This window comes from Urocitellus parryii, chromosome 4 (genome assembly GCF_045843805.1).
Source record: "Urocitellus parryii isolate mUroPar1 chromosome 4, mUroPar1.hap1, whole genome shotgun sequence".
In the NCBI taxonomy this organism is placed as follows: domain Eukaryota; kingdom Metazoa; phylum Chordata; class Mammalia; order Rodentia; family Sciuridae; genus Urocitellus; species Urocitellus parryii.
In genome coordinates, this window is record NC_135534.1 from 181,587,518 (window position 1) to 181,615,204 (window position 27,687).

Here is a 27,687-nt window from a genome sequence, read left to right on the forward strand (position 1 = left end):
TGATGAATTACATTAATTGATTTCCGTATGTTGAACCAAGGTTGCATCCGTGGGATGAACCCCACTTGATGGGTGCACTGTCTTTTTGATATGTTTTGTATTCATTTTGCCAGAATTTTATTGAGAATTTTTTCATCTATGTTCATTAGACATATTGCTCTGAAGTTTTTTTTCTTTGATGTGTCTTTGCTTGGTTTTGGAATTAGGGTAATATTGGCCTCATAGAATGAGTTTGAAGTGTTCTTTTTTTTTCTTTTTCCTGAAATAAATTAAAGAGTATTGGTATTCTTCTTCAAAGGTCTTGTAGAACTCAGCTGTGTATCCATCAAGTCCTGAGCTTTTCTTGGTTGGTCGGCTTCTGATGGCATCTTCTATTTCACTGCTTGAATATGATCTGTTCAAATCATGTACATTATTCTGGTTGAGTTTGGGAAAATCATGTGACTCTAGAAATTTGTTGATGTCTTTGGTATTCCCTATTTTATTGGAGGATAAGTTTTCAAAATAATTTCTAATTATCTTCTATATTTGTGTAGTATCTGTTGTGATATTTTCTTTTTCATCCCAGATGTTAGAGTGTTCTCTCTCCTTTTTGTTAGCATGGCTATTTTATTTATTTTTTTAATGAACCAACTTTTCGTTTTGTCAATTTTTTTCAATTGTCTTTTCTTTTGTTTCAATTTCATTGATTTCAGCTCTAATTTTAATTATTTCCTCTCTTCTACTGATTTTGGTGTTGATTTGTTTTTCTTTTTCTAGGGCTTTGTGATATAATATTAGGTCCTTTATTTGTTGACATTTTCTTGTTTTAAGGAATGAATTCCATGCAATAAACTGTCCTGCCAAAGGGGCAGCTGAAATAGAAACATGCCAGGCATTCAGGGACCCTGTTGTGAAAGCAGTGTCATCTTACATAACTGAAGCCACTTAATTTTTTCAACATTTTGCTTGAAATTATCAGCTCTGAGATCCCTTTGAATAATGAACTTTGATGGTAAAGTAGGGCTCATACCCAGAGATTTTGATGTTTTATCAGTGTTTTCATTTACCTCTAAGAAGTTTTTAATCTCTTTTTTGATATTTTGTGACCCATTGTCCATTCAATAGCATGCTATTTAGTCTCCAGATGTTGGAATATCTTTTATTTTTTATTTTATCATTGATTTATAATTTTATTCCATCATGATCTGATAGAATGCAGGGTAGTGGCTCTATTTTTTTTTGTATTTGTTAAGAGTTGCTTTGTGGTATAGTATATGGTCTGTTTTAGAGAAAGATTCCTGTGCTTCTGAGAAAAAAGTATAGTAGCTTGTTCATGGATGAAATATTCTATATATGTCTGTTAAGTCCAAGTTATTGATTGTTGTATTGAGTTCTATAGTTTCTTTTTTCAGCTTTTGTTTGGAAGATCTATTCAGTGGTGAAAGAGGTGTGTTAAAACCACCCAAAATTATTGTGTTGTGGTCTATTTGACTCTTGAATTTGACAAGAGTTCGTTTGATGAACATAGATGCTCCATTGCTTATATGTTTATAATTGCTATGTATTATTCATGTATGGTTCCCTTGAGTAGTATGAAATGTCTTTCTTTATCCCTTTTGATTAACTTTGGTTTGAAATCTACTTTAATTGAAATGAGGATGGAAACCCCTGCTTTTTTCCACAGTCCATGAGAGTGTATGTTTTTTCCAAGCCTTTCACCTTCAGTCTGTGGATATCTTTTCCTATGAGATGAGTCTCTTGGACGCAGCATATTGTTGGTCTTTTTTTTTTTTAAATACAATCTGCCAATCTATGTATTTTGATTGGTGAGTCTAGGCCATTAACACTCAGGGTTATTATTGAGACATGATTTGTATTTCCCGCCATTCTTTTTTATTTTTGGTATTTACTGACTTGGTTTTTCCTTTCGTATAATACCTCCATCTGATGATTTTCATTGTTGTTTTTAGTTTCCTCCTCATGTAGTATTTTGCTGAGGATGTTCTGTAGTGTAGGTTTACTAGATGCAAATTCTTGTAACTTTTGTTTGTCATGGAAAGTTTTTATTTCATCATCAAATCTAAAACTTAATTTTGCTGGGTTTAAGATTCTTGGTTGACATCTATTTTCTTTCAGAGCTTGGTATTTGTTATTCCAGGATCTTCTAGCTTCTAGAGTCTGGGTTGAAAATTCTGCAGATATCCTAATTGTTTTCCTTCTATATGTAATCTTATTCCTTTCTCTTGTGGCTTTTAAGATTCTTTCCTTATTCTGTATGCTAGGCATTTTCATTATAATTTGCCTAGGTGTGGACCTGTTGTGATTTTGTACATTTGGCATACTGTAAGCCTCTTGTATTTGGTTTTCCAATTCATTCTTCATGTTTGGAAAATTTCTGATATTATTTCATTGAATAGATTGCTCATTTCTTCTGTTTGGAAGTCCATGCCTTCCTCTATCCCAATCCCAATAACTTTTATATTTGGTCTTTTTATGTTATCTCATATTTCTTGAATGTTTTTCTCATGATTGCTTACCATCTTCACTGTATGATCTACATTTTTTTTGAGTTACATATTTTGTCTTCATTGTCTGAGATCCTGTTTTCCAAGTGGTCTAATCTGTTGGTGATCCTTTCTATTGAGCTTTTAATTTGTTTTATTATTTCTTTCATTTCAAGGATTTCTGTTTTTTTTTTTCCCAGAACCTCATTTTCCTTATTAGAGTGATGTTTTGCTTCTTATATTTGCTTATGTAGCTCTTTATCAAAATGATCTTTTGCTGCGTGTATTTGGTCTCTTTTGTTCTCTTATATCATCCTTTTATTCACAGAACATTTTATTATGTACATTCTAAACTTCTTCTATGTCATTTCTTCTGTTGTGCTAGTCATGGATTCTAATAATGTAGTATCTTGATTTGTTTGGGGCACTTTTTCCCCTTGTTTTATCATGTTATTTGTGTGTTTTTCCTTGTAGCATTGTGGATCTGTGGTGTTACTGTTTTTTATGCTTTAGGCTTATATGCCACTACCAAGTTCTAATACCTCTCCTTTGTGTGGAAGAACAATGTTAACAGATCCCAATACAACCAATATACAGCCTTAAACCAAATAGTTGCTATTAAGTTGTTTATAATTTTGTCACAATACACAGAAATGGTGAGTTCAATTATTTTCTACAATATAAAGAGTAGGTTTGTAAAAGGATTTAGAGTTTCTGATGGTGGACAAAGAACTGGGGGTGAGGTATAAGATGAGATGCCGAGGAGATAGGAAGTGAGGATATAGAATTATTAGATCTTAGGAAGTGTAAAAAAAGAACTTAAAGAAGATTGTAGAAGCAGGGGAAGAGAGGGAGTGATTTGGGGGAGACAAGTAAGTGGAAAGACAATAGAGTATATGAAACAAACACACATAAATACTAAGAAAAATTAAAAATGTAAAAAATAGAAGATAAAATAATATACAACACAACTGTAATATACTATTCAGGCATCCCAGTCCTCAGTATCCTAATTCATGCAAAGAACTTGGTTTCACAAATGTTGGGGATGTGAGGGTGGGAGAATAGAGAAGGAGGAAAAATAAGTCTTGAAGCAAGAAACAAGGGTTGTTTTGGTTGGAGTTCAGTATCTTTCCTGCTTCCCTTCTCATCCAATAGGTGGTGTTTTCTGTTATTTCCTGACACCCTCTGGATGTTGAAGTTTAATAGGGTGGGAGGGTTGGTCTTGGGTGCAGGCACCTGGAAATGAAGTATGAGATCAACAAGTGGCTGATAAAATACTGCACCCCAAGGATCTACTTTGGGATATGCTCCTGTGATGTGGGTGCCTGGTCTTATCTCCTTATATTGCCTATAGACCTCACAGTTCCTGGCCTCTAATTTAGTCTCTAAATGGTATCTTGCTCACTCTCTCCCTCTCTACTTCCTAATGGGGACCTTCCTCTTTGGACGTCTTATGGGTTGTGCTCTAGGGGCTGCAAACCTGTCTTGGAGAGCTGTTTTGTATTGGGCAATCACTGTGAGGGGCTAGCAGCTGCCAGGGAGAGGAGGGAGTTGGGGACTATGGACACCTGCCCAACTGGTGTTCCAAGCTGGGAGTTGCCACAACTAAAGATGGCCATGAAGGTGTCCCAAGGTGGGGGGCAGCTTTCAGCAATGGAATATTGGGGAGTGGAATATTGGGGATGGCATTGGGCCATGTGTTCAAAGATGCATCTTGGACCTAGTGTGGGCTCTGCAGGTGTTGGCAGGACTGTCCTGGGCCTGCCTGTCTATCCTTTATTTATAAAATAATAATGATGGCATAAAATTGTTTTGTATTCATGCTTTTATTTGTAAAATAAAATATTGTCAAACTTAAGCTATTGTACTGGTTTATTTTAATATATTTATTGAGGTATAAATTTATCTAGCCATGGTGTGTGTGTGTGTGTGTGTGTGTGATAGTAGACCCTTTTTGACCCCAGCATCACAAAGATTCTTCTCCTATATTTTCTTCTACAGATTTTGTAGTTTGGGATTTTTTATGTAGGACTATGTTCTACTTCGTGTTCACTTTTGTATGATCTGAACTAAAGATTGAAGTTCATGTATTTCTATAAGAATCTTCAGCTGTACCAGCAAAATTTGTTGAAGAAGAAGAAGAAGAAGAAGAAGAAGAAGAAGAAGAAGAAGAAGAAGAAGAAGAAGAAGAAGGAAAGAAGAAGAAAAGAAGAAGAAGAATACTTTCTCTCTGAATTGCCTTTGACCCTTGCTGAAAATCAGGGTCTATATATGTTTGGGCATATTTCTGGACTCCATGTTCTCTTTCGTTGACCAGTGTATTTCTGTCGTGCTTTTATAATCAGACTTGAAGTCATGTGGTGTTAGTTCTCTAGCTTTGTTCTTTTCAAAATTATTTAATGTCCTCTAGGTCTTTGAATGATTATATGAATTTTAGCATAAGCTGGTAATTAAAAAATTCTCAGATTTTGATTTGGAATCTGTATATAGATTGGTGATTCTGTAGATAAATTTGGGATGAACTAATAGCTTAAATTTAAACATTCTGAGCCATGATACACAGTATATATGTCCATTTATTTAAGTCTTCAATTTTTCTCAACATTGTTTTGTGTTTTTTTAAGTATATAGGTATTTCACATATTTTGTCAGATTGATTCTAAATGATTTTATATTTTTAGTGAATAGAAATGCTTAGAAGTATCATTCCTGCTTCTTCCTAAAATTGGAGGGAAACACTTTTTCACAATTTGTTACCATGTTAGCTGTAAAAGTTTTTTTTTTTTTTTTTTTTTTTTTTTTTTTTTTTTTTATAGATGCCATTAATTAGGCTGAAAGCTGTCACTTCTATGCCTAGTTTTCTGAAAGTTTTTTTTTTTTTTTTGTAAAACAGGAACAGGTACTGGATGTTGTCAAGTGCTCTTTTTGCAACTATTGAAATGTTCACATTTTAACCCCTCTCCATTTAGACTGTTAATATAATGAATGTCATGGATTAATTTTGAATTATTAAGCCAACTTTACATTTCTGTTATGAAATTTACTTGTTATATTTAAAAAATATATTAGTTGGGTCAGTTGCTAAAATATGTTTAGGTTTAGCCTTTATGTTCATGAACAATATTGTTCTGAAGTTTTCTTTCTTTTGGGGGGGAATAGGGTACCAGGGATTGAACTCAGGGGCACTCAACCACTGAGTCACATCCCCAGCCCTACTTTGTATTTTATTTAGAGACAGGGTCTCACTGAGTTGCTTAGGGCCTCACTTTTGCTTAGGCTAGCTTTGAACTCCCCATCTTCCTTCCTCAGTCTCTTGAGCTGCTGGGATTTCAGGTGTGCACCACTGCCCTGATCTGAAGTTGTCTTTTAATTTCTTTCAGGTGTTAGTATCAGGTTCATACTGGCTTCATAGAATGTGTTGAGAAATATTCTCTCCATTTTTACTTTTTTGTAGGTTGTGTAGAATTGGTATTATTTCTTTCTTAAATGTTTTGTAGAACTTTTTAACAAAAGCTCTCTGGACCTGGAGGAGGAGATTTTTAAAAATAAATGAGATGTCTTTAATAAATGTAGGGCTATTTGGGTTTTATTCTTCTTGCATGAGTTTTGATAATTTTTTTTTCAACAAATTTGCCTTTTCATATAAGTTGTTGAGTTTATTGTCATAAAGTACTTCATAATATTTATTTATTTTTATTTCTGAATAATTTTTCTTATTCAGTTTTTTTTATTTGCATGCTTTCAGGTTATCAATTTATTGATTTTCTAAAAGAGCTATCATTTTAGCTCCCAATTTCTTCTCTCTTATTCTTCTATTTCCTATTTCATTTAAATTCAATCTGAACTTTATCATTTTCTTTTTTGCTTCTTTGAGTTTTGATTTGCTATTCATTAGCTTGAAGCTTAAGGTGGAAGCTGAGTTCATTGACTTGGAACCTTTCAATATTTTCTAACAGGAATGCAAGGGCTATGCTTTCCCTCTAGGTATTAGGTTCTCCTTGGATCTCTAGTTTGTTTGCATGACTTAGTTTTCAAATGTCTGGGGATTTCCTGAGATCTTTTCATCATAGATGTTTTATGTAACTCTGTTGTATTCAGAGGAAATAACTTCCATCACTTGAACAATCTTAACTTTATTGAGAGTTGTTTTATGGCTCTAAATATGTTCCATCTTGGTAAATGTCTCCAGTAAATTTGAAAAGATATATATCCTACTATTGTCGAATCATAGGCTTTGTAAATGTCAATTAGACCAATTTGTCTGATAGTTTTGTTCAAGGTCTTTATTCTTACTGATATTTGTGTATTTTTGAAATTATTGAGTAAGCTGTATTATGACATCATAATTATAGATATATCTGTTTTTCCTTCAGTTTTTATTTGTTGCTTCATGTATTTTGAATTTATGGTATACACAAATGTTTAAGATTGATGTTTCCTCTGATAAACTGACCTTTTTTTATGATAAAATAATTATTCTGAAACCTACTTTTTTCCCCCCTGCCACTTATGTAGCCTTTCCACCTTTCTTCTGATATTTGTTAACTGGTTTTATCTTTTTCTATCCTTTTAATTCTAAATCTTTTTAGTATTTAAAGTGTATTTCTTATGAGCATTATATTAGTTTTCTATTTTGGCATAAGAAATTACCACAGTCATTTAAGATAGAATGTACATGTTATCTCACAGTTCTGGTCTGTAAGGCAAAAAAGTCTAAGCCGGCTGAGCTGGATTCTTTGGGTAGAGTTTCCCAGTGTTGAGTTCAAGATTTTGACCAGGCTAGTTTCTACCTGCTGTTTTTAAGGAAGAAATTTTTTCACTAGTGTTGGAAGAATTTCATTCTTTGTGGCTGTAGTTATGAGATTCTGTTTCCTTATTGACGATCCGACCTGGGAGGTCTTTTTTTTCTTGCTGCCTATGATCTTTTTCATGTAGCTGTGTAGACCTTCAAACCAAAAACAACATGGCAGATGTTTTTCACAGTCTGAATCACTGTGAATTCTTCTTTTGCCTTCCTCTTCTGCCACACCTGAAAAAAAGATCACTAATTTTAAGCATTCATGTGATTAGATTGGGACCACCTAAATATTCTCTTTTTTCATTGTATACTGTGTCATATAACAACATTATCATGGGAATGGTATCTCATCATCTTCACAGGTTGTGGGAATTACAGGGTGATCACTTTGGAGACATTATTTTAAAAATTCGGCAGGTAGCACCTAGTTGAGTCTTTGTTTTTTCTTTTAATCAAACTTAATAATCTCTGCCTTCTATTTAGGTGATTAGACTTATTACATTTAATGTAATTATTGAGATGGTAAAGTTTAGACCAACTATCTTGTTTTGCTCAGGTGTTCTTTGTCTCTTCCTCCTCCTCCTGCTCCTCCTCCTCCTTCTTCTTCACTTTCTTTTGTATAATTCAATTTTATTTTCTATACTTGATGTTTAACTTATAACCTTTTTTTTACTATTTCAGTGACTGTTTCAGGTACTACCTTTAAGCCATATCATACAACTTCATTTTATAACAGCAGCATCTTGTAATAGTTTATTTACCTTTCTCCTCTTCTGAAATTTACAGCCTTTTTGTCATTCATACATTTCACTTTCACACATATTTCAAACTCCACTGTATGTTATTACTTCATTGATAAATAATATTTAGATAACTATTTAGATAAAGTCATTTATATAAAAATTAGAGATATTCAGCTAAAAATCACTTTTTTAACCTTATTACTGAAGCCAGAATTAGGCAGATAAGCAAGGGTGGATCCAGAGAATGGAGGAATTGAAATGCTAATTCCTTCAGAGCCCCTCCTCCACTCTTATCAAGATGACTTGCTTCTGCTCCAACCAGTTGTTAAGGTAACCTGTGCCAGGGATTTGCCCTCCTTCAGGGAGTTGTTAATCACTACTCTCTGGCCCCTCCAGCATTTCTTTTTCCCACCTTTTGGCCATTCCACAGAGCATTTCTTGGGCCTAATCACCTAGGAAGGAGAGAGATAAGGGGGAAGGGAGTAGGAGAACAAAGGAAGCCTAGGACATATAAAAAGAGCAAAACACCCTCACTACTTGGGATACCAGGAAAACAGCTATGGCCCTGGGAGAAGTTTGTTACCCCCTTTTAAATAAATAATGAACCCTGCTTTATATGCTTGTCTTGGGGTGCTTCTGTAATGTTATACTTCAATATGTGAGGGAGCAGAACTCCTTACTGGTAACAGGCAGTATCATTACCATCATATTGTTCTATGTATATTGATTCTTATTCATATTTCTATGATCCTTTTCTTTTTGTAGTGTTAACTCCTCTAAGATGGATTCTATCAGCATTTTTACATCTGAAAAAATCTTTTCATTTAAAAAAAAATATCTGCTGAGTAATCTTAAATTTCCTGTTTTGTTCTTTTTTCCCCCTAATACATTTTGTTGCTTTGTTATCTTCTACTTTGCACTGTTTTGTGATGATAAATCTGTTCTCTGCCTTATTCTTGTAATTTAAACATTTCTTGGAGGTTTTGAAGATTTTCTCTTTTTTTAAGCTATTTTGAACAAATTAATTACAGTGTTTCTGCAACTTCTTTAGTGTGTATTGAACTATGTATTAATGGAGATTTGAGGGTTCATGGATTTTTAGTTTTTATCAGATTTTGAAAAATTTCACCCATTATTTATGCAAATATTTTTCTGTTACCTCTTTACCTTCTTTGAGAGTTTCAATTACACATAAATTAAGCCTCTTAAGTTGTCCTGAAATATCCTGATTTTCTTTTAGTTTTAAAAATTCATTTTGTTCCTTTTGTCTCATTTAAGTTTTTTTCTATTTCTATGCATTCAAATTAATGAATCTTTTCTTTTGAAATGTCTGTTATCATTAGTGCCATTGAAGCCAGATTTAAAGTTAGGTAGTCAGTGTAGTTAGGTAAATCAGGTCTAACATGGAGAGAAATCTAAAATGGAGGCCATGCTGGAAATGACTCAGGGAAAACAGGACAATTCATGGAATGTTAATGAAGTTCCGAAAAGGCCCTAAGCCAAAGTCCACCTGGAAGAAGTATTAACCAACAGCCCCAACAGATTTGGAGATAGCCCATCCCAGAGAAGTGATAATCCCATCCCAAAAGGTGATAATTATGTCCACCTGTGTCCCACCCCTCGGCCCCTTCAACCTACATTCCATCACCAAACCTATAAAAGGGGAACACATTTGCCCGCTAACTGGATTCCACCTTCTGGGTCCCCTTCTTCCTCCGGGAGAAGTCTTTTCTGCTGTCCTTTAATAAACTTCTAATTTCTACTCTGACCTTGCCTCGGCGTGCTTCTTTGGTGTTATTCTTCAACATTGGGGAAGCAAGGACTCTCACCGGTCAACAGCAGTAACACCATGATATAATATATAATATATATGTAATCTCAAACACCTGTTTTTTGCATACCTGGTAATCTTTGTTTGGATGTTGGGCATTGTGACTTTTGCCAAGCTGCATGCTATTATTGTATTCCTATAAATATCCTTTAGTGTTTTCTTTTGGGGGGACAGCCAAGTTTTCAGACATAACTTTTTCTTTTGAAGGTTAGCTTTAAAATTTATCGAGGAGGAATAAAGATATATTTTGTATAGGCCTATTGAGGCCCTTTTCAATTTACTACAGGAATTAAGAGGTTATGCAATTTATTTGCTGAAAATAGGCACTATTCACACTGCTCTGTGGGTTTAGGGTATGATTCCTCTAATTTTTTGAGGGTTCTATCCTGATTTCTGATAATTTCTTTGAAGCAGGAGTTAATAAGTCTGCAGAATATTCAAGGTGACACCTCTGAAGATCTGAAATCTGTGTGTAATTCTCCTTTCCAGTTCTTTGTTATGTGTACTCTGTCTTGTTTTCCTGATTTCTCTCTTATCTCTGCAATTTGGGTAGACTACTAAGCTCTTCCTGGGTTCTGTTTTTGCACCATGACATGGAAAATACAGGAAGGCAGTAAGCAGAGACAATCCTAGGACTCATTCATTTTCTGTGTCCCTGGCTTTACTGTTGATTGTAGAATGAATGTGCTCCCCAAACTCAATGAGTTGGAAACTTGATCCTTAATGCCTCAGTGTTGGGAGATAAGGCCTAGTGAAAGACATCTGGGTTGGTTAGCATGACCTTTACAAATAGATTAATGCTGTAATCAAGGGAGTGGGTTTGTTATTGTGGGAACTGTTTCCTTTCCAAAGAATGAGTTTAATGTCCTCTGTATTCTCTCTCACTTGCCTTACTTTATCCTTCTGTCTTCTGATGTAACATGATGAGCAAGAAAGTCTTCACCAAATGGAAGCCTCTAGAACTATGAGAAATAAATTTCTATTGTATATAAATTGCCTAGTCTCTGGTATTCTGTTATAGCAGCACAGAAAGCACTTTCCTTTGTTGACTAACAGCCAATGTTCTGAAATTTGTTGTTTCATGTGTTGATTTGTTGTTGATGTTGTTGTTGTGTTTTTTGCACACTGAAGAATAAATGCAGTCACTGTTACCCCAGTGCTCTAGGGTGTTAAATGTGAGTCATTGTAAATTTGATTAGAAGTAAATACCAGTAGGTTGGGTATTAGCTTCCTGTCGTATTTAAATATCTTTTCTTTCCAACCCCTTACCTTCTCTAAGTCCTATAGCTTTTGAGTTTGGGCAGATATTGAAACTTCCATTTGCATAACTGTAAGTAATATCTTTTAAATAACCAATTTTGCTTTCCTTCCTTTCTGGTAAATACTTAATTGATATTTCACTCAACTGCTTTCTGGAAATATTTCTTTCATTTATCATAAAAATTATTTTCTGTTCATTTATTTGTCACATATTTATTGGGCAACAACTATATACCTGACATTGTGCTGATGTTATACTCATAGGGAAAAATAAATAAATAAAACCCTGATGTATCCAATAATTTAATAACAGAAAAAAAATGAAGTATTTACTATTATATGATAAAGGACAGTAATTATGTCATACTTAAATATATAGACATAGATATACTTGTCTGAAACTCAGAAAAAAAGTGAAAGTATTTTATTACTTCTTCTCTTTACCACTATTAATACATTTGAAAAAAATCTCTAATTGAATATGCATCTTTGTACTTAGTTTCTTCAGATACATACTCCCTTCCTGTCTTCAGGAAGACAATTTTTAAAAAGTAAGTAATGTTCCAGGAGCTCAGGTGGGAAGGATGAACACAAAAATGAATGTATATTTTCAGATTTTTGTCATAGAATTCAAGGTGTGTAGCAAAAGTATATGTAATCCAGGGCAAAGTGATATATACCAAATATGCTGTCAGGAGAGAGAGAGGAAGGAAGATTGGAGTTTTCATGAAGAAGATGGTAAATGTTCCTGTCTTAGGCAACAACAGGACATTAATAAATGGTTTTAAGGCAGAAAGTTGCTTGAAGCATGGGTGAAATAAACACAGCATTACAATAAAAATATTTATGGTCTTATTCTATTAATTAATAACTGTTTGATATTGTTCTTTACCTCTCTGAGTCATATTGTTCATATCTTTAAAAATTGGGAACATAATATTCATCTATCAGAATTGTTATGAAAAGTAATAATGAATGGTACTTGGCATATATATGTGTGTGTAACATATATATTTATATTTATATACATATTCCATAAAGATGAGCAATTTTACATGTGTGATGTCATAATTGTGCTCTAGTCAGCTTAATCTCTATGCAATAGAAAAGATTGCTTGGTAGTGGAAAGGCAGAAGAGGAGAGAGAGTATTACAAAGCCTGGAGGAAAAGATAATATGACAGAAATGTGTAACAAACCAAAAAGCAGTGGATATAGAGAGTTCCTACAGGCAGTGACAGCTTGCTAGGGTCCCACTGAGTTCCAGACAATCTTTGTACAGCAGTCTGGATCCAGTCAGAAGATGGAAGCCACATAGTACTTGAAACAGGGAAATTTTATATAAAAAATATTTACTATGATCAAAGAGCAATGTGGGATATATGAAAACTGGGCATGGTTCACCAAAGCTGAGGAAAAGTACTTAAGGAAGTAAAAACCTGGCAGATGTTCAGACTCGATGGGGAAGGTGTGATTCAGTCCATATTTGCCAAGAAGCTGGTTTTTCCAGGCTGGCTGGAGTTGCAGGGCAAGCAGTAGGCAACATGTGGGTGGTGGTGCAAATGGTCAGAAAGGTGTGATTTGTGTGTGGAAATCTGGGCACTAGCAGAGCCAAGAGGCCTTCATCACACAACCATGTAGAGGTGAGTGAGTGGGGTCAGGAGGCCCTGAGATTGCTTGGGAGCTCTGCTTTCTTGTGTCATTGCAAGGCAGAAGCTGGAAGGTTACAGAAGGACTGGGTTTGGGTCTATGGCTGCTGGCAGTGCTCTACTGATAACTTCACATCCACACTGCTGAACCCCAGTCCACCCTGGAATATGAAGGAGAACCTCTTCCTTGGGTTATGTTCCTCAAACACGCCGTATGTGATCTCAATGACATATTCACTTTAAAGAGATGATGCTTAAAGAAACTCCAAAGCTTACCACAGAGTATATATTGAAGAGTGCAATTGGAGCAGAGAGACAATAAACTGATAACTGCCACACTGCCTCATGGTTTTGTAATGTTGAATAAGAAAGGATTTTGCATTAGATTTTATGGTTGAGGAAAGTCCTAAGAAGGCTTTTGAGTAACCTGCCATCCATATGAGTTGTTGCATTTCGTAATGCTGTGAGGAAAAGACAAAGCAAATAATACCAATTTGGGGAGAAATTTCTTAGAAGGACATTTCTTAATTCTAGAAAAATCAGAAAGTTCTTGATGCTAAGATGTTTTTAAAAATACCTTTTTTTGCGGGGAGGGGGTGGTCCTCTTTAGATAATTTTCTAAATCATGATAAATTAACATTTTTTTATGCTGGGAGAAATAAATTAGTTCTTCCCACACTAAATTTCTATGTTACCAAAGGACATAATCCTGATTAGATTTTAATCAGGATAGGCCTATTTTCTCTCTGGGTAAATTTTGTACTTTACCCCACCCCCACATCATAAATCTAAGACTATATTTTAATCTTTAGGTTTTATGCTATTTCAAAATGTGCAAGTAAAAATAGTACTTTAAATCTGTGAAGAGACTTGCTTGTTTAGAGGAGTCTTTGTGCACAGGGCAATGGGCTTTAAGTATTTCTGAGAAAAAGCAGTTCAAGATTTATTAAACAAGTCATCCGCAGGCAGAATCAGACTTCAAGTCTGAACAGAGGCTTCCCTGTTTTTAGGGTCCTTCACTCCTTTTAAGAGGCAAGAATGGAAGCTGAGCAAAACATCATAGGAGGATCCCCAGCCACTCCACACAAAGGTGAGCCCCCCAAAGGCTAAATGGGCTCTCCCAATTTTGTTGCAAAAGTAAGGATATATTTTAGAGCATGTTAGGGGAACATCTGAGGTATAGATCTTAAACCTTGAGGGATGTGTTCTTTTCTCTGGCATATGTTATGAAGGATTTACAAATGTTAGGCATGGCATAACGGTGCCAACAGAGCAACTTTTAGGCTGTGGTTCATGTTTCTGCGTTCTCAGGATATTGTTCCCACAAAGAGATAAAGAGTATTATCTACTCCTGCCCCAAATAGTGCAGCTGATCAAGACAGCTGCAGGCCCACGCTCTAGCAAATTCCCAGAACTCATATTAGATTCAGTCTTGTTGATATAATATACTTGCCACTAAAATTGATATAGGAACAGTCATGACATATGGAACAGAAAGAGTCTGACCTTTCCAGTTCAAGTAGAAAGAAACATGGACCAGGGTTGTTTTTTTTTTTATTACTCATTTATGTTTGTATCCCAATCATTGTCTTGTGAATCCAAGAGAGTAGGAACAGAAAACCTGTACAGAACCTCAAGTGCACTTGCTCTTGCTATTTTCATTCTGAAGTGCAAGGTTGTAAACCTTCATTTTCTCATAAATTCAAATTGAAGTATTGTGAGGAAAGGACTCATGATGAAATGTTCTTTTAGCCCTGATCTTGTACTTCTTGACCTACTGACGTTCTGCTGATGATCAATTTATTCTAGTGGTTATACTATAGTTGTCTAAAATTCTTCCAGCTGGTCATAACCCCGCTTTCGGAGTCCATAGTTCAGTATCTTCTTTTATCAGCTTTCTTGATGCTGAGACTAAAGACCTGACCAGCATAGAGAATCTGGAAAGGTTTATTTGAGGGCTCAGAATTTCAGAGGTCTTAGTCCACAAAAGGCCAACTCCATTCCTTGGAACTTGAGGTGAGGCTGAACATTAGGGCAGAAGCATGTGGCAGAGGGAAACACCTCACAGGATGATTAGGAAGCAGAGAGAGAGACACACATATATACCCAAAAGCCATACCCCAATTCCCATCTCCTTCTCCACTCAGTTACCACTCAGTTAATTCCTATTAGGGGATTAGATCACTGATTGGGTTAAGGCTCTTACAACCCAATCATTTCTCCTCTGAACCTTCTAGCTTGCTGTCTCACATGCAAGCTTTTGGGGCCACCTCACATCCAAACCATAAGACTTCTATATTCCCAATTATCATCTGCAACTCTATTTTGGTCCTAGATTCAAGAGAAGAAATGGGAATACATATTTTTTTTTCTCACTGGCCCATTATCAAGGCATAAACTGCTGTTGCCCATTATTCAAACCTCAAGAGAAAAAAACAAAACAAAACTATCCTTTTCAAAAGAAAAAGAAAAAGGTAGATAATAGAGAGTACAGATAAAAGTAAATTCCTAACCTCAGGCTTCTGAGATTTGACCTCCTCTTCAACTGTTGCTTCAATAGCTAGCTACACAGTTAGAGCCATCTCTCCTAGAATATGAATCCTCTATTCAAGGACATGCTGTTCTTCTGTATCTAGCAAAGCACCAAGGACAGAATAGGCACTAGAGAAGGAAGGTGGCTATTTTCCTACATTCTGTTTGTCATTGTCTTGCTTTTTCACTTTATACATGCATGCATATATACACTCATACATATATATTATGTACTCACATGTATATGTATGATATATTTAGTTTTATATCTTATCTTCACAGAAAGACTATACTATGTATGGTCATCACTCTTTAGTCATGGGAAATTGGTTCTAGAAACCCCTACGGCTGCAAAAATCTCCAGGTGCTCAAATCCCTTATAAAAGATGGTGTAGTATTTGTATATGACCATTCATGTCATTCATACCTAAACCTTAACTATATTTCTTAAGATTAATACACTGAAAATATTTTGCAAATCATTGTTTTATGGTATTATTTAGAGACTAATGCCAAGAAAAAGTGTACAGTTTTCAATTTTTGCCTGTGGAGTTTGCTTAATATTTTGTTCAGCCACAATGTTTTTTTTTCCCCCAAATAAATTTGGTTCATTTTTAGTTAAATCCACAGATGTGGAACCCACAGATACAGAGTGGCGGCTGCACCCATCTTCTGAGATTTGCTTATATGCCGGAGATTCATCTAGGATATTGTGTGCAGTTACAGTTACTTTTGTTGCTGAGATCAAAATAGCTGACAGGAACAACTTAGAGGAGGAAAAATGTATTTTGCCCCATGGTTTTAGAGGTCTCAGTTCATGATCAGCATATCCATTGCTCTGGGCCTGAGATGAGTCACAGTATCATGGCAGAAGGGTGTGGTAGAAGAACATTGCAGTTCATGGCAGCCAGGAAGGAGAGAGAGAGAGAAAGACAGAGAGAGAGAGAGAGAGAGAGAGAGAGAGAGAGAGAGAGAGAGAGAGAGAGAGAGAGAGGAATGAGGGACAAGATATAGTCCCCAAGGGTATACCTTTACTAACCTACTTCCTCTAGGCATGCCTCACTAGCCTACAGTTACTTACCACTCAGTATTCTATTCCATTATCATTGGATTAATTCATCAAAAATATTCATTAAGTAATGAGGTCAGAGCCCTAATCATGACACCTCAATTCCCACCTCTGAATCTTGTTACATTATGGATTGTGTCTTCTACACACAAGCTTTCTTGGGGCCATTCAAGATCCAAACCACAAGAATCACTATATTCTGTCAATAACATTTGAGTTTCTTATTTTTTCCCCAATGATTACTATATACATTCTAATGTAGAATTTTTCTATGACATATTCCTATGAATGAAATTGCTAGGTTTTTATTAACTCTTCAGCCTACAACTATGCCTCCATCAAAACTGTTCATGTTAAGTTTGCCAAGAAGTTTCTAATTACTATATATAATAACACTTTTTTTGTATCTCATATTATTTACACTATTGACCATTTTTCTCCCTGATACTTTCTCCTTTCTTGGCATTGATATAATTTATTTTGGATTTTCTCTGGTGTTTCTCGCCTTATTTCAGATATCATAGGCTCTAAATTTACATGCTATTGAATTGGGTTGGCATCTATTCAGGTTATTTTCATATAAAAAAACAACTTCAAAAGCTTAAAAAATATGTACAGATACAGTTTTATGGGTAAAAAATTTTCAAGCAGTTCTTGGCTGGGCAATTTTTCTGCTATACATTGAGTAGAATTACTTGGTGGGATTCAGCTGTTGCCTTCTTGGGTAAGGACTGTCCAAGGATCCTTCACTTAAATGCCCTACATCTTGGTGGGAATAATGGAGGGCTGCTGGTTCCACTGTGATCTTCTCCTATGTGGCAGAGGGGAGGACTCTCTTGATGTCTCAGGGTTCTGAAAACTAAGGTTTAAGACTTTTAAGCCTAAGCTATAAGCTGCTATTCTCGTAAAGAACAGGCCAGAAGCTCAGTATTGCTTCTGCTGTACCCTATTGGTCTAAAATATCTAATGGCTAAAACATGTTTTGCCATTGTTTTAACTTGTATGTCATTCATTGACTATTATTGTGGTTGAATTTCCTTTAATATGCTTATTTTCCAATTACTTCTTCAGAGATTGCCTATTTGAACACTTTGTTCATTTTTTGATTGGGTGTTCCTTTATTAAAAAAAAAAACAACAATTTGTCAGAATCCATTAACCCTTTACCTATTACATAGTTTTACAAGTATTGTCTTCCTGTATATAATAATTTTAATTTGACTTATGATGTACTTTGTTATATGGAATATAAACATAGGTTATTCTAGTCCAACTGGTTTATTTTCCCTCTTTTATAGCTTTTAAGTTTCCTATCTTGCTTGGAAAGAATTATCTAAAGATTTGTAGCAATACAGCTTGCTAATAGCATTACAAAATAAACACACCTTCCATAATGTTCTTTAAAGTAAATAAAAGAATCATAAATGTGTCACCATATTGAATTCAGTTTGGAACAGCTCTATTATAATGATATATGGACACTAACTTGGAGGATTGATTAGTATTACAAGAAGCAGAAGCCTTTACATGAATGGAGCTTTGAAAGAGATGTTGTCATCCCTTGGGACCTTATTTAAACCAGACAATTCTTGGTTTAATTGGCAGCCCTGTGTCTTTTCCCCTGTGTTTAGGTGATATGCATCCAAAGGGGGAAACACCCTTCCCTCCATTCTCAGCTTATTTCATGTCAGCAGATCTCTGTCTCCAGTGCTTTGGGAGCTGCATAATCTGTGAAGGCGTGGGTTTCCCTCCATCTCTATCCTAATTTCACACTAGCTTTGGATATTGTTGATTTCACCTTTACTGCCATCTGTCCCTCTCATCTTGTTCTTTTTCAGGTCAGGAGCAGCAACCTTCTGTTCATCCCACTGCTGAGTTTGTGCCCTAGGCTGGAGTCTGTCCCTTTGCTTCTAGGCTGCAGTCTCTGTTGTTGGTTGCTGCTGGCAGCTCAAGGCTTTGATTTCTTTCAAGTACATACTGATACAGGGCCCTTTATCCAGGGGAGAATAAAAAATGAATAATAAAGACTAGTTTTGGATTATTGGCAAACTCAATTACCTACCCAAATGCAATTAATACTTTCTGTTAAGAAGCTAGGCTTGTTCTCAGGAGGCCAAAATGGAGACATTCACTGGGAAGTGACACTGGGTGGTTTTATTTCCCAAAACTCTACCTGGCCATGATGATCATCCATTTCCTGTAACTCCTCTCCCTGTCCTGTATGTATATTATGTATATTATTTTTCACTTTCACAAGGTTCCAATAAGGCCAGCGATAAAAAGCCATAATTATATGGTGGCTGGAATCAAGTGAACCAAGGACCCAGTCTCAGGCTTGCTTCTTATAAAGTTAGGTCACTTGGCCTATTTTATTGCCTGGGAAATATTAATGTAAATCTTATCTTGTAGGATTGTCATCAGGATTACTGACAATGCATGAAAATCATTCAGAATAATATTTGACCTATTGTCAAGTGTTCATCAGAATAGTAAATTTAATGTATTATATTTATTCAGGGTGTTTTAATCCATACATGGGGACTTGGCTATAAGAGACCTCTAGGATTTATCTGCCATTCCTGTATTCCTAGTGAAGAAATATGCAGAATAAGGTTCAAAGTGTATTCCAGGGCTAATTTAAATTTTATATTCTGTATCTCATCTTTTTTGGCTACATTACCAAAATAAATGCTTTAAATTGATGAAAAATTTTTTTCATATTCTACCATAGAACCTAAAAGTCTGCCTTAATCTAGAAATAAGGAAACAGAGTATCTTAGATTTTTGTTATCTTAGATTTCTTATTATTTTCAGCCTATATTTAGAATTAGGATTTTAGGAAGAAAAGAAGTAATACTTATATTTTAAGTTTAGGTCCTTAGTTTTCAATTCTAAAATTTAGTGGAAATTATCAAATTTTAATGTGTTTTCTTTGTCCAAACTAGTATTAGGCCAAATGTGTCCCTTTGTCCTAAAATTTGCTCTCATAAAAAGCTCAGAAACTATTTACACATATTCTTTCCCCCTCTTCTCTAAGCCCTTAACAGAAACATGCCTCTAGATCCTCTCTCTATTCTTCCCAGGAAATACCTTCTGAGTGTTCCATCCATGATACTCTGTCAGTTTTCTGTTATCCTTACACTTTGGCTTCTACATTTTTTTTTCATTGCTTGATCCTTAACTGTAATTAGTACTACCAGCTATGCCCTCTCCTGGGCTTTCTTGACACAGCCAAACCTGTACAAATACTAGAGATACTAGGAGTGATCATATTCTCTCATTCATATATATATATATATATATATATATATATATATATATATATATATTGCCCCTGCAATGATCAGTTGTTGCATATAAATATCCCGTTACACAGAAGGGGTAGGGAGAAGGAATACTTGAATATGGCTTGCTCTACTCTCTGTTGTTTCAGAATGCACATTTCTGGATTAAATGATCTGAAAAGTCTAATAGGCTCAATAAAGAATATGACCTGGGACTGATCTGTCTTGTTTTACATTTCCTACCATTTATGCATATTTGGTGTCATTATTTTCTCTTAATGTTGCATGAATGTTATATGTCCTCCCCAGTTCTTAAATTGCTTGAAGATGACTACATATATATATGCACTCGTACATATATGTGTATATATATATATATATATATATATATATATATACATAAACACACAAACACACACACATATACATATATGATAAGGGACCCAGTTTTCAGGTGATTTAATGGTTTACTACTGAAGGTATTCAAATAGGTTAACATGGATTTACAAAAATATTCTCTCATGTTTCTAAATTGTTTTGTGTTATTGCTCTTGGCATTCTCATTTCTAAGTTTATATTTTGTTTTTCCTTACTTCGATTTCCAAAGGTCTCTCTTGTCCTAATTATAACTTTTAACTAATCAGTTAAATATCAGTTCATTCTTTCTTGGCTTATAAGTAAGGTGTTGAAGGCAAGTTTCTCCTCTGAATATATGTATAAAAAAGTTTTGAGTTCTTGTTCATTCCCTTTGTTATTAGGATATATAATGCCTATTTTTGCTCATTTGGAACTTACTGAGGTTTTCCTTGTGGATTAACATATCATCATTTTAATAAAGGTCCAATTTACAATTGAAAAAAAGATACATTCTCTTCCTGAAGTTTGCATGTTTATTTTAAATTAATTATCTTCATCTCAATTATTTCTCCATTTAACTTATAAAGTATTAACATCCTAAGATAGTTATGTCTCTCTTCTAGTATAGCTAATTTTGCTTTATAACTTTGAAAATGATCCTTTTTCTGTGTACATCAGTGTGTATTTCCTAAGAACAAGAACATATTATTATATAATTTCAGCATACTCTTATAATCTGAAGACCACGGTTAAATTATGTCTGTGATCTCAGCAATGTCCTTCATAGCTACTTTTTCCTGATCAAGGATGCAGTCCAGGCTCACCCCTTGCATTTAGTTGTCATATCTCATTAGTCTTCTTTAGCCTGAAACAGTCTTTGACTTCCTGTCTTTGGTGACTGCCACATTTTGGGAGAATACAGGCTACTGAACTTGTGTATGTTTCCTCATGATTAAAATCAAGTTATATATTTTGAGTGGAGATATTAGAAATGATATTATATCCTTCTCAAGAAGTCATATCCAAGAGCCACATGATATTGAGTTGTTCTAACATTGATGATGTCAATTTTGTTCACTTGGTTAAGATGGTAACTGTCAGATTTTTCCATAGTTAAATTTTACTACACTACACTTTTTAGCTTATTAATAATTTATGGAGAGATTGAGGCTATGAAAATTACTGTTTCTCACTGACTTTTTGTACTACGTTTTCTAAATACAAAAAATTTTCTTCCATTGTTTTTTGATGTTCGTTATCTGGTTCTAATGTAAGAAATAACTTTTTCTTTCTTCATTAATTTATGCTCGGGCTGGGGATGTGGCTCAAGCGGTAGAGCGCTCGCCTGGCATGCGTGCGGCCCGGGTTCGATCCTCAGCACCACATACAAACAAAGATGTTGTGTCAGCCGATAACTGAAAAATAAATATTGAAAAAAAGTAATAATTTATGCTCTTTGTTTGATGCTTGATAATATTTGGTTGGTAGGAGCCACTAAGAGATAAAGGTGGCTCTTGTATGTTTTTGTTATATCCCCATCAATATTGAGCACTTTCTGCTTATCAAGATGTGACACTGTTCTAGTTTTTGATTCATAAATGTTCAAGAAAATGCCTCTTTCAGTATATAAAATATCCATTTTAATTTTAAAGCAGCTATATAATTTTAAAGCAGTACTAAGCTGGTGTAATAGGAGAGAACAAAAAGTTTTGGTAAAACAAGTTATTTTTGTTGTCAGTAATAGTACTAACCTTCCTGAAGTTGTGGTTTCTTTTGTTTCTAGAGTAATGTTATAAAGGCAAGCAGACTACCAGGAAATATTAACACTTTGTGTCACTATGGGAACTGGTTCTATTCAGTAGAGGAGATAGCTCAGTGAAGGAGATTTTCATAGGTATTTTAAAACTACAATCTTAGACATCATAAATCTGAAAAAAATCACCTAACAAGGGCAAAATAATCAATCATATTAATTGATTCAGCTGGTAATATAGTTTATTCAGAAAGACCATTTGTAAAGTAATAAGAGAATATAGATGTTAAAATAAAACAGATGTTGATTTGAGACTCAGTTCTGCCATTTACTAGCTAATAACTTTGAAGATACTGCTTAAAGTCTCTAAGCTTCAGCTTCCTCGTATGCATAAGGAGTACAACAATAGTACCAAACTCTTATGTTTGTTGTGATGATTAAATAAAATTATGTAAGTGCCTAAACCAACCCCTAACACATGTGGATATTCAATAAATATTAACTTCTATAGTCACTTCTGTTATTGATAATAAATTAAAAAGTGAAAAACAATCATTTTGTTTGCTTAGCATTGCTCTCATTCATCCATTTAGTAATCAAATTAAAAGTTGGTGAGTTTCTTTGTTCCAGCTGTGTGCTTAGTACTAGTGTAATAGGAGAGAACAAATGGACATAATTCCCATTCTCACAGAGTTCACATTGCAATATTGAGGACAAATAATTGTTTGACTTGTTTTTTCTTTGTTGAGTTTAACATTTTTTTAAATGAAATTAAAATAACATTCTTAGAATTACATAAGACATAATTATTATAACAATCCTCATGTAACTAGCTTCACAGTCAAGAAATAGCATATTTGCTGTGCTCATGATTCCTCCTCATTTTCCTCTCTAGTGGGCATGATGACCATCCTGAATTTTATGATTAAAATATATTTATTCTTTTTTTGTGTAATCACTTAACTATGCTTCCTTGAATAATAATGTCTATTTTGCTTGTGTTTGAATTTCACCTGAATGGAATCATAATGTTTGTGTTCTTTTCGTCTTGCTTTATGTATACATATTTAAATCTTCCCCTCCTTAAACATTATTTTGGGAAGAGTCATCCATATTGTTCCTTCTTGCTTGATTGCTGTAGTTGGTGGGTATTTACATTGTTGTGGGCTACTATAAACTATGCCTAAACATTCTGGTACGTATCTGGCACACTTATGCTTGTGTTCCTTTGGGAACACCTAGAAGTGGAATTGTTGGACTATAAGATAAACACATCTTCATATTTAGTAGATAGTGGCAAATATTTTTTAAACTAGTTGTAGCAAAATATATTCATGTCTTTGATTTGTAAAGGTTTATGGAAAATTTTAAAACCTGAAATGTACCAAATGAATCATTCAGGGAAACAAGTTGGACTTATTGTGGTTTATATTCATGCTTACTCTCTGCTTCTTTCCTCTTTCATGTGACCTAGAGATTTAATCTTCTTTTGTCCAGATTTAACATCCACACAAGCATATCAATATTGTGTATATTTCCTGAGGCTCTTTTCTTTTCTAGATTGGTGATGGCACAGGAAACCAGCTACAGAGTGCCCTGGTTTCCTGCTGTTCTGCTTGTTCAACTACTTCCATTCTTTGAAGAAAGTACAGAGAAGGGGAAAAAAAAAAAAGAGATGTTAAAAAGGAAGAAATTGGGGGGTGCTAGGAGGATAGACCAAGGACAGGATTTTTTTTTTTGTATTAAAGATTTTTATGCTGATCGTCACAGGTAGTAAGATGTAAGGGCTTGCAAAGTTTTAGATTTGATAGTCATCGTAATAAGACTGTGGAGTTTTCTCTTTCCACTACAGTCATTTGGAGCCCCACATGATTTTGATTTCTCCATATTATTCCTGAGAGTAATGCCAACTGCTGTAACACAACAACTACTACATTTTATTTGCCTCACTTAGGTGACTTTCATTTCTGAGGATCTGGAACAGGGTGACACTCATGGCACTATATTTTCACCCACTTGAGAATGGTTCTCCATGTCAATTTCTCATAGCTTTCTCTACTATTTAGGATTTTCCTTACATGTACACCCACGTTTGGAAAATTTTGAACTTCTAAACTGGAGGGCATATAGATTCTGTTGATTGTACTGTGCTCTATGCATACTGACTTCCTCCTATACTAATCAAAATATGATCGTGTAGCTCTTTTATATGTCTAACACCAAGTTTTAGTCATTTAGTGTACCGGCAGCAAATTGTTATAAGAGAGTCAATATCCTCTAATGGCTAGAAACTCCCACCCCAAACTATAGAAATTGAATTTTTTGTTTTAGAGAAATTATACAAACATTCAGGCAATAAAAGGTTAATCAAAGAAAAATGGAGAATCAAATTATTATATATATAACCGTAGTGTCATCATATTGCTAAAGCGACAGTGAAAGTAAACATACATAAATGTCAAAACCAGGATTGATTTTACCATTATAATTTAATTTATTTATCAGAGGCTGAACTTTGTTTTTCAATAAACTCAATATGTCCTTTACCCTTTAAGTCAGCAGATTCATAGTTTTGATTTAGGACACAGAATTTATGGAAGTAAAATGTGTGTTGTGTGTTGTGTGTGTGTGTGTGTGTGTGTGTGTGTGTATGTTGAGGGACAATGTGTGGATGTGCTTAAGCATGTGGATACCATGTGCATATGAATAGGCATATGCAGAGATTTTATTTCAAAGATTCTTTTAGATGTTGGCTCAAGCAAGGAGAATACAAAGGATCATGAAAAAACTTTTTATTACAATAGGACTGTGTCATAATTTAATGTTGTATCTCAGAACTAATTCTTTTCCTGGTAGAATAATTAACATTCAGCAATTATAAGACAAGGGAAATGAATTTTAAGAGTCTCAAAAAGTTTCACAAAAGTTATTATTTTCCATGAAAGGGTAAGAGGGGAAATTTTCACTTTTATAATTAAAGACTGTATGATAGCTATCTGGCACCAACTATGCTTTGTGCTTGTAGTTTTCATTGGCTACCAGTAGATGGCAGATTTATTTCCTTTATCATCAGGACAGCTGCATCCTAGTTGTATTCCAAGGAACAGAGAATATTACACGGTTTGATTCAAGTGGATTATGAACTCCCGCTTTTACCCCATATACAGATTGCAAACTGTGTAATATGATATATTAAGAACCATATAGTGTTATGAACGACCAATAAAAAAAAAAAAAGGAACAGAGAATAAAACAAAACTCTATCATGTTTAATGCTTTGTTGGAAAATTATAGCCTTATTTAGTTTATAAAGTTTACTTGTAGTGATTACCATAAATAGATACTTAGAATATGGTGCTTTGGCTCTGCTTGGGAAGTTGAACTAGATCATGTGGGCCTATATATTACCTGTAAGGGTATCACTGGTAGGGGTATTCTTGGAAGGTAGGTCAAGCTAGAAGGGAATGTTTTTTAACCAGGAATTAATTTGTATACATTTCTGGGCAAGAAAAGAAATGAAACTGAAATCAATCCAACAGTGAAAGACAAAGGCTGAGAAACACTGAATGAAGTGTCCAGAAGGAAGTCAGGCAATCAAGCTGTAAAGAGTTAAACAGATTATCCAAAGTCCAGAACATTATGACTGATACCCACTGAGGTCAAATATGGAGTCAAAATATTTAGACCTAAGTCCATGCACACTGTATTAGTGTCCTGTTGCTGCTGTAACAAATTACCACAAGTGTAGTCGCTTGAAACAATACACATTTATTATCTTGTAGTTTTGAAAAACAGAAGTCCAAAATGGGTCTCACTGAACTAAATCAACATGTCAGCAGGACTGAGTTTGTTTCTGGTGGCTCTAGGGGAGAACCCATTTATTTGTCTCTTTCCAGTTTTTAGAGGATGCCCTCTTACTTGGGATCATGACCCCCTTCCATCTTTAAAGTCAGCAATAATCTGTTGCATCTTTGTCAACTACATCATTCTGAGTCTTGGTTCCTGGTGTCCTTTCACCTGTAAGGACTTTGTGATTACCTTGAACACTCTTAGGTAACCCAGAATATTTCTCCCATCTCAGGCCAGCTGATTAGGAACCTTAATTACCTTAATTCCAACAGCAACCTTATTCCTTTTTGGCATGCAACAAAACATGTCCACAGGTTTCAGGGCTCAGGACATGGTCATCTGTGGGCTATTGTTCTGCATACTGTGGACACTGAGCATGTTTCTCACTCACATACTGGGCTGAGATAGAGAATATTTTCTTTAAAATAACAAAAGCAAACCAATACCAAATTAATCCACAAGTCTATGGCTACATCTTTTTATATAATCTGCTGACTGATTCCCCACAAAGTGAAAATAATTAGATGAAGAAGGACTGGTTTGGGCTACTACTTTGCAAGTTATTCAAGGAAAGTCATGAGGTTTGTGTAATTATCCTTCATTCTTTCAAGCACAAAGCATTTTTTTCATAGTTCTGATAATATTTCTTATTCCTGTGCTGTATCTGTTTCGCTTGAAAGTAGGCTGATTAAAAAATCACAGCCTTGCTCATAGTTTACTTAATATTATTTACTTATTACTTTGCTTACTTAATTTACTATTTTATATAATTATTAGTTTAGTTATTAATGGATTTGCTTACTATTGCATTTTAAATTTATGTTAGATAAGTAAAAGATCATTTGGTTGTTGACACAGTCTCAACTTGGATTTTGCTAATATATTCTATCAGATTTCTGTGACATCTATAAAGTTTCACTAGTTAAGGAATATTATCAAGTAATATTCCTGTAAATTACTCAACAGTCAAGTGAGAGTTAAGTGGTTGATGAGCATCTTCTAATTCACTGGTTCCCAGATCTACCGCTATGGTAGAATTATCTGGGGGAATTTTAAGAAATACTATACTTGGAGTCTACCACAAATCAATAAGTTAAAATTCCCTGGGGTGGGGGCTGAGCTTGAATATTATTTGAAAGCTCCCTGGATGTTTTGAATGTTTAGTCCCAGTTAAGAAGCATGATTTGCAGATTTTTTTCCCCTTATTTTTTATTCTTGTCTTGTCTGCCTTTCTTTCTACTCTGGGCTTGGCTGAAAGATTACATTTTCTGAGTAAGACAGAGTTAATTGGAAGCTTCTGTTTTTATTGAAGCTGCCGTGGTGTGTTTCCTGTGGAAAACCAAACTGTCTTGTATCTGACAGCAACTGCTTTACCTGTTTCTCCGAATCCACAGATAAATAAAGGTACAGACATATTCAAGCAGGTAACAATAGTGCCTTCTCTACAGGCACACGGTGATCTTCAGTTACTTAAGTGTTTTATATTTACTGATGATAATGTTTTTAACAGAGAGGTGCTGAGTTATGATTTCCATAAACCACCAACAAGTTTGCCATTTCCAGTTAAAAGTATGTGTGCAAAGTGAATCATTTGCATTTATCTCTTTATCACTAGGAACCATCCAGATTTAAGCTACTTAGAACTGACTTCATAATAGATTACTATTATGTACAAGGTTTGGACATGAATAATAAGGCACCATGAAGTGTCACAAAAATTAAGAGCTTCTTGTGTTATGGCGTCTCTGAATGCTATTTTATTTGCAGAGCTTTATGTTTCACAAATATCTGGTGGATACTGTGCAGAGGTGATATAATATTTTTTATAGACAATTCTGAATGAGCATAACATCATATCACAGATTTGGAGGAGAAGGAAGTTAATTTATTTTACATGTTGGAAACCAACAATATAATTTTGCCTTTTCATGCCAGTAGATTTTTGTGTGTCCCTCTTGGTATACTAAGGTATTTGGTGGTGAATATTTTTAAAAATATATTTTGAATATATAATTATATAAAATTAAAAATTATAAGTTTTCCTGCATTAAGGCTTACTGAATCTCCTGCTAACTG